Source organism: Metopolophium dirhodum, chromosome 8, assembly GCF_019925205.1.
Source record: "Metopolophium dirhodum isolate CAU chromosome 8, ASM1992520v1, whole genome shotgun sequence".
Taxonomy (NCBI): Eukaryota; Metazoa; Arthropoda; class Insecta; order Hemiptera; family Aphididae; genus Metopolophium; species Metopolophium dirhodum.
In genome coordinates, this window is record NC_083567.1 from 34,422,262 (window position 1) to 34,430,343 (window position 8,082).

The 8,082-nt window shown below is 26.5% G+C and overlaps 1 non-coding gene across 1 annotated transcript; it reads left to right on the forward strand.

Annotated features, from left to right (window-relative positions):
• Positions 1-7,357: 7,357 nt before the first annotated feature.
• Positions 7,358-7,429, forward strand: Trnae-cuc (transfer RNA glutamic acid (anticodon CUC)). Its single transcript has one exon. It is a non-coding gene; the product is annotated as a tRNA-Glu (tRNA).
• Positions 7,430-8,082: the final 653 nt, after the last annotated feature.

Sequence of the window (8,082 nt, forward strand, 5' to 3'; positions counted from 1 at the left end):
TTGCGGTGATATATACATATTATACCAGGGTGAAGCATTAATATATTGCTTGCATTCGCAGTATACGGTACCTACAGCGGCTATGGAACGCGCCTATCGAAATCGATACACAAACGCAGTGTTTAGACTCACACGACACTCGAATATTGCCTTTGTTATACAACTCTACTCAGATATAATATGTTATTGTGGGTATATGTATCGTACTGTATTATTATATCATGCGATCGTTATTAAATTCAGCGGGCTTTGAAGTCTCAGATAATATAAACACCATTACCTTACGCTGCTGCGTCTTACAACCATTAAACATGTGTCCATGTCTGAAACCCATTTGTTCGTGAAGGAATATTAAAAAAATAAAAACAACATTGTAATAAGATAGATTGTTGTAGTTTTTAATTATTATGCTACTTGATGAAAAAAAAAATACTTACATTACCTAAAATATCATAGTACCTGTAATTTATGCATTTATGCAATGTGAGCTGGTTTACATTACATATTATACTTTTTAGGAGGGTAGCGTAAAATTAGGTAAATTAAAAAAATTAAACAACACAATTTATTTATTTCAGACCATAATAGCCCACCACATATTGTATGGCTAATATATTGTGTTATATATCCATGGAATTGCTTAAAGTCATGTGTTCAAGACCCAAGGCTATTTTTAGTGAACAGTAGACTTAATTCGTTGAACACTAAATAAAATACAAGATTGATGAACTTAAACCACATATTTGACCATATAAATTGTCTTAATGGCATCAATGTATTCACGTCATTATTCACGGACTCAAAACGTCTTTTGTTTGCTTGTAAATTGTATATGACGTTTACGTGGCGTTATTTAAACCTTTTCAAGTGGTAAAGATGATGGAAAATTCATAACTTCAACATCAGAAAAAAAAGTTCAATGGCTGTCAAACACATACGACCTGTAACATACAAGTTGTATAGTGTGCTGTATAAAATTTGCATTTATGGAATTGAAACATTTCCCATTTTCCCATATATTAGAATATTATATTGCTCTCAGTTCTTACAAATTTTAATGTATATGAATTATCCTAAGCAGAACAAAATAAATTGAAATTATTGCATTAAAATTTATCAGAAATAAGGAAAATGTATAGAAGTAAAAATTATATATAATTAATAACTGTTATAAATGTATAACTATAAAAGCACCTAGGTCAATTGGGTACCTACATTTTTCCAACGACCAATTAAAAACCTGCTTTTTAATTATACCTACATACTTATGCGGTTTATATAATGCGTTGTTCACGAATCAACTTGTTAATTTTTCTTGATAATTTGTGGTTAAAAATCCAACCAAAATGCTAATCGAAATCGAACCCTTATAATGGTAATCAATATTTTTAAGCCAATGGTTTTGGATGGACGTAAATGTCACGAACCCATTATAGCCAAATAAATAAGAACCTATAATATTACATTATTACCTAAATTATATCAAGCACTACTAGATTCATTATGGTATTGGTACAAAGCCGAAATCCTACATCAATACGAAATAGAAAATTACTAGCATTCTGGTGAAAGGAATAGACCCCCCCCCCCCCATGAATTTATTTTCAATATTTATAATAATTTGTAATTAACTATATTGTACAATGCATTAAATGTTGTTTTTTTTTTTTCTAAAAACAAACAATCAACAACTGTAAATTTCGACAGAATGTTAGAATATGTTTATATGACATGACTATATTATTAACTAGATTCTTGACTCATATAGTAGTCATATTTAGAAACTATATAAACTAATATAGAAACTATAGAAACTAATATTTAGTTGTTCACGCAAAATAGGTATATTATAATTTTAATTTACAAAAAATATATTTTATATTTGAACTTTGGCTATAATTTCCCAAAAGCAATTATTATTTTATTAATATCTAAAACAAAAAAATATTTTTAAAGTATTTGGAATAGTTTTATAGAATAAATACTTTATTCAGAATACTATTTGTATGATGTATTTGAATACATATTCGGAATACTATTTCTCATAAGTGTTCGAGTATGTATTCCAAATACTTTTTAAAAGTTTTTTTACCCAAGACTGCAATTGTGATGTAGGTATATAATATATGTACATTGTGTGGTACCTAGATTTGCATAACGTTAAATTTAATTAATTTTTTCTTAGTTCATACTAATATTTTAACAACGTATATTGTAACATATAAAACACACACAAATTAGAGTCAAATTATAATTATTAAATAATATACAGAATATTATGGATAAGCATGGTCAACTTATTTTTATGATTAAATTATGCATACCCATTATAAGCAATTTAATATCGGTTATATTCAAATTTTGATTTTCGAAATGTTTAAATACACTTGAAGACCATATTTTTGAATCCTCGAGATCCTTTGTGCCACTTAAGGATAATCTTGTGACAATACAAACTTCCTTTTTTTAAATAGGAAACCCTCTTTTTCATTTTTCATTATTAAGCAGATATTTTTTTTGAGATATTTTATGTATCTAAATAAAAATTCAAGAGAGACAGTTGTTGGTATATATAAGTTTGTATACAAAGGACAATATGTGTAATGTCTATGGTAACGAGTTAATTATATATGAGGACTTAGGTAATTTAAAAAAGTTAGTACCTAAATACTATTGATTTATCAATATAAATATAATAATTTGTGACTCAACTACATCTAATAATATCTTAATTTTATTTTTTTTTTTTAAATAATTTTTAAAGAGCATTATTCTTAGTATAAACTTTTTAATAACTCAGAAAATACTTATTAGAATTTTTATTTAAATACATCAAGATTTTAAAGAAAATAATCCACTAAATAATTTGTAGTAAAAGGGAAGGGGGTCTCATTTGAAAAATGGAAATTGAATCGACACAAGACACTCCTTAAGTAGTACAAAAAATATCAGAAATTTGACAATATGATATTTCTGTAATTAGGTACCTATACTTTAAATTTCTAAAAATCAGAATTTGAATAAATGTACTATTAAAGGAAAAATGAGGGTGAGCATTTTTAAAAAAATCACCCTCTATATAAATTAAAATACAATAAACATAATATTACAATATTATTTATTTATATTATTCATATCTTTAGTATTATGCTACAACACAACATTAAAATACTAAAATATTACTAGATTTTATTATTATTAAACAAGTTTGCTAATACAAATTTGATTTATTTATTATTTTTTAGTATGTTCCGTTGCTTATTCGATTATATTTTGTATATTTCGATAATAACTATTAAGATTTTTAGTTTCTAAATGATTTCAATCTTGAAATAGTGGTTTGTATAAAATGATTTGACGGGGAAAATAGTCGTTCAGTTTCCATTTATTTTTCAGTGTACGTACTTAATGGCATACGCAGTTAATTTATTCCAGTACCTTACTCATAATATTATTGAAACTAGTAAATCGATTTTAATGATCTTTAATAATATCTGGCACCAGTTTTTTTTCAAACAAATTTAATTTAAAAGTTATTTTATAAGATCAATGATTAATAATTAGTATAGTGTGGTTTACCAGGAAAACTGTCTTGTATGACCGTCACGGATAATTCGTCATCATTTTTACGACAGGTTAGTTCCCTCCTTCTATTTCACGAACAACGGCCTAATTCCACTAAAAGCTCCTTTTAAGTACGATAACATCGTCTTGACATTCCGCAGATATTGCAGAGTTTTTGGCATTATCACCTGCACTATAACACCAACATTATCTTTATAACTGCGTCCAAGAGGGGTGGTTCGTGATAATAATAATAATAATAATGATATAGATGTCCCAGCACAGCGCCGTACAGCGTACATCTCAATAATATAAAGGTTTCAAAAATGTAAGCGCATTAAAAAAAGGTATAGTGTTTCGTGTTTATCCTGGTGACAAACATATAATATACCAACCACTCCGAATATAAATCATCGAAGAAGAGTTAATTCTCACATTTAATTTATGAGTGTATATATATTGTACACGATGTTTGTTTTCACTTCCTCTCAGCCCACCCTCGTTTATACTAAAATGCAAATTTCAGAATTGTATAAGGGATTAACGTTGGACAATATACATAATAATTTATGTCAGTTTTTTTTTTGTTATTTGAAAATTATGAACAAATAACTTTAAACTAAATACAGTAAACGGAAATAAATGCGCCAGTAATAATAAAATATTAAGCAAACACTAAAAATTTGACGAATAACTTAAATCAAGCTGATATTGGTTTTAAGCAAATAAGTAAACAATTTGTAATTATCATAATCAGCTCAAACACATATTCTTAAAACAAATTGATTTAAATAAAATATGAGAGTTCTCGATAGTTTGTTGAATATTTCGCTTGGATATTTTATCAAATCTTAACCTAAAAAATTTTAGGTACAATAAGAGAAGGTATTTTTTTGTACTCTTTGTAATACATGATGTTATGAATAAACCACTGGATACAACAAAGTACCAACTGATACATATTTGATTTGAACTGAAGCATTTAAAAAAAATCTATCTATTTTATCTGATTAAAGTATTATCTGTATCCAATATCCTGTTTTTATAGGTAATAATAATATATTAATTATTATACCCTTTTTTAATCAAATATTTTTTCAAAAAAAACAGATTTTTTTTTAAATCCGACATTCAAAACCGATTAGTATTCTGGTGTCAGGCATGTGATAAGACTTAAACCTATACATTAAAGTCCTCACTTAATTTTGCTAGGTTGATTTATCTATTACAATATCGTAATTGTTTATATAAGTATTATTTCATTTTATTTTATAAGACGTATCATCAATGTTTATAGGTAGGTAGTTGTATTTACCTTATTCATAAAAGAAACCATTTTACAATGACTAAAAAAAAATTTCAATGCATTATATAATAAGGAACTCTTTATTATAATTCGTTATTTAACGAATATTTAACTGTTTATTATTCACTAAATAATATTATAAGTTAATCGGTCTTATTTTTAAACGAGATTATACAGATGTTTGCTGTCGCATTTGCTGAATTTATTTTTCAACGCTTCGCCAAACACGTATGCGTATCCGATTAATGTTAGATGAAAACCGGTTTTCTTCAGGTCATAACGTAATTTTCGTAACAAAAAAAATTACATCAATAAGAACATTTAAACTAAGTACTTTGAAGATCAAAAAATATTGAATGGGACCAGAACTCGGTGCAAAAAACCAAGTCTTGGATGTTGTCGTTTGGTATAATATTATTATGTACTATGTTGCGAATGTAACGAAACGTAACCGTAGTAGTGTGACACTACCCTAAGGGTCGATGGATATTGCCAACAGGTTTATGATTTATATAATTTATAATAATAATATTATACTATGTAGATTGCGGTGTAAATGTCATAACGGTGAAAATAATATATTATAAAATAAGTAATCAACGAGGATGATTATTTAATTTAGGGACCGAACATTGATCGTGACATCATAACTCATGATGGATGCAATAATATACATTAATATACTATTTGTTTTTGGTTTTAAAAATGCTCTTAATTTAAATTAAAGCGTAGAATCATTTACACACATCAAGAGGAAACATTATAATATAACATATTATACAATTTAAACAGTTATTAAAATGTGTGATTTTATAATAGGAAACAGTGGGTACATATTGTTAAAACATTGTAGATACATACTTACTTAAATTTGAAATTTGAAAGAACCTGATGCACCTGTCCCTAAAATTCTCGTCCTTTCTTGATGAATTTAAATCCCATTATTTATCAACCCATTAATTGTTCTGCTAATTCCCGTCTTTTGCAAAATATAGTCTTGATTTTCCACAATAATATATCAACACCAATAATAACTTCCAAAACTTTCCAAATATTTATTTACTTAAGTTGATAGTACCTACATAAAAATGATAAGTTATAAAAATAAAAATCATAATTTTTATTAAATTGCATAAACATAAAATTCGATTAATCGTATCACTATTTTCAACTAACCTAATTTTAGCGAAGGTAATAATATTATAATACATTAATGTTTGATACCTAACTACCTATTTTGAAAGTAGATTGATCTTGGATATTCCCAATCTACATTATTATTAAATAATTAAATGTATGAAACTATGAAACAATTATAATAATAGGTATATCATTAAATAATTGTCAATTAACCAGACTGTGATTGATTTTGATTGAGCTACCGAAATGTCAGTTATAAATAGTGTTTGACGTCTAAAATATTTCACTATAATATGGCAAAATATTTAACAAAAACGTGAAACATTAATTTTTTTAAATGCCTATTAAAATAAACTATATTTTTATTAAAAACTTGGTTACATGCCTACGTATCATATTATGTAATGTAGGTAAGTATTTAATGTTATTGTAGGAAATGGAAGTACCTAGTTTGTATTTCTATAATGATATTGTATCATTTAAACATTTTTGTATGTTTTTGTTAATACCTATAAACATTTCAAATACCGTTATATTTTCTACAGAAATCAATCACTAATGACAAATGAGTGTAAGAATTCAACTTATTTTTAAATAAAAACTTAAAATTATTTTTATCAAAATTGTTCACCTTTTTTGTTTCATAAAATTCTCAAACACTACCAATTTATTGATACTTTCATACTGATGTAGGTAGTAATAATTACTATTGTACCTTTGAATACTATTAAATAGTATAATATTATTTGTCTTAGCCCTTATAGGTATACCCAGAGCCGGGCATAGTTAGGTGTCAGCAGGGCCCTTACCCCAGGCTTCACGTATTTGTGTATTTTGGGCCTTGCGTAATAAATATTTATATTCTGAGGCCTTGCTTAAAATAAATTGCCCCATGCCTCGTCCACCTTAAATCCAGCTGTCGCCTGTCATAGTTGCCATATGCCATATCCATGTGTAATAAGCCCATAAATCTTAAAAATTGGTTCTGCCGTTCTGGATATTACTATTAAATTGTACATAACCAATGTTCAATAATAATCCAAAACAAGGATTCAAAACAATACTAATAATTATTATAATAGAACGGACTTGAGGGAAATTATACTGCAGTAGGTATAGGTACTTTAATAATGGAAACTACGTGCAATTTCTATAACGATTTCGCTTTAGAAACCTAAACATTTTCATGCTTTTAGGCGAAAACATAAATATAGAAAACAAATAAGTCAAAAATAAAATGCATATTAATTTTATCATAGAAATTATTATTTGCAGTTTTTATTACTGCATTGCACTTAAAAGAATGGTAAATTTAAATAATAAAATTTCTGATTCATCCTACACTTATCCGGTATGGTCTAGTGGCTAGGATACCTGGCTCTCACCCAGGAGGCTCGGGTTCGATTCCCGGTACCGGAATAAATTTTTGCATTCATTCCGTTATTTATTATATTGAATCAAATATATGTAACGAAATAGTATAATATTATAAAATTAATTATGAGGACAAATGTTAAAAATCATCCATAACTTTATATGTACGATAAATATTAATATTTAAATTTAAAATGTAAGCCTATTTTTAAGTATTAAAGTATATTAAAATTTTTATTTTTAGTACAACATAATTTTTTATTGTAATGTAATTATAAAAAATTAGTGATTAGATATTATATCAGATTACCTACATAGTTAAAAGTTTGCAATACATATATCACATAATAATTTAATGTTAGGATAAAAAAAAATGTTTACCTATTCGATTTTGACACATTTCAAATTCTACCTTTGAACCATTCATTAATGTCTTTAAAAGCAGTGGCGTTTTCTCTGGGTGTTCAAGTTGTGTGTTAACGCCCTATAACATTAATGTCATATTTTTAAATTAAAAGTATGTATACTTTTAGGTAATTAAGTATATAAGTATATTTGTATCTATTAAAAAAAGCATTTTTAAACTCGACGATTTAAAAATATTTAGTAAGATAACGATTCCACAGAAAAACGTATATCTTTCTCTACTAAGCTACATAGTTATCTAGTAAATTGCTAATAATCTTCAAACACTCCAG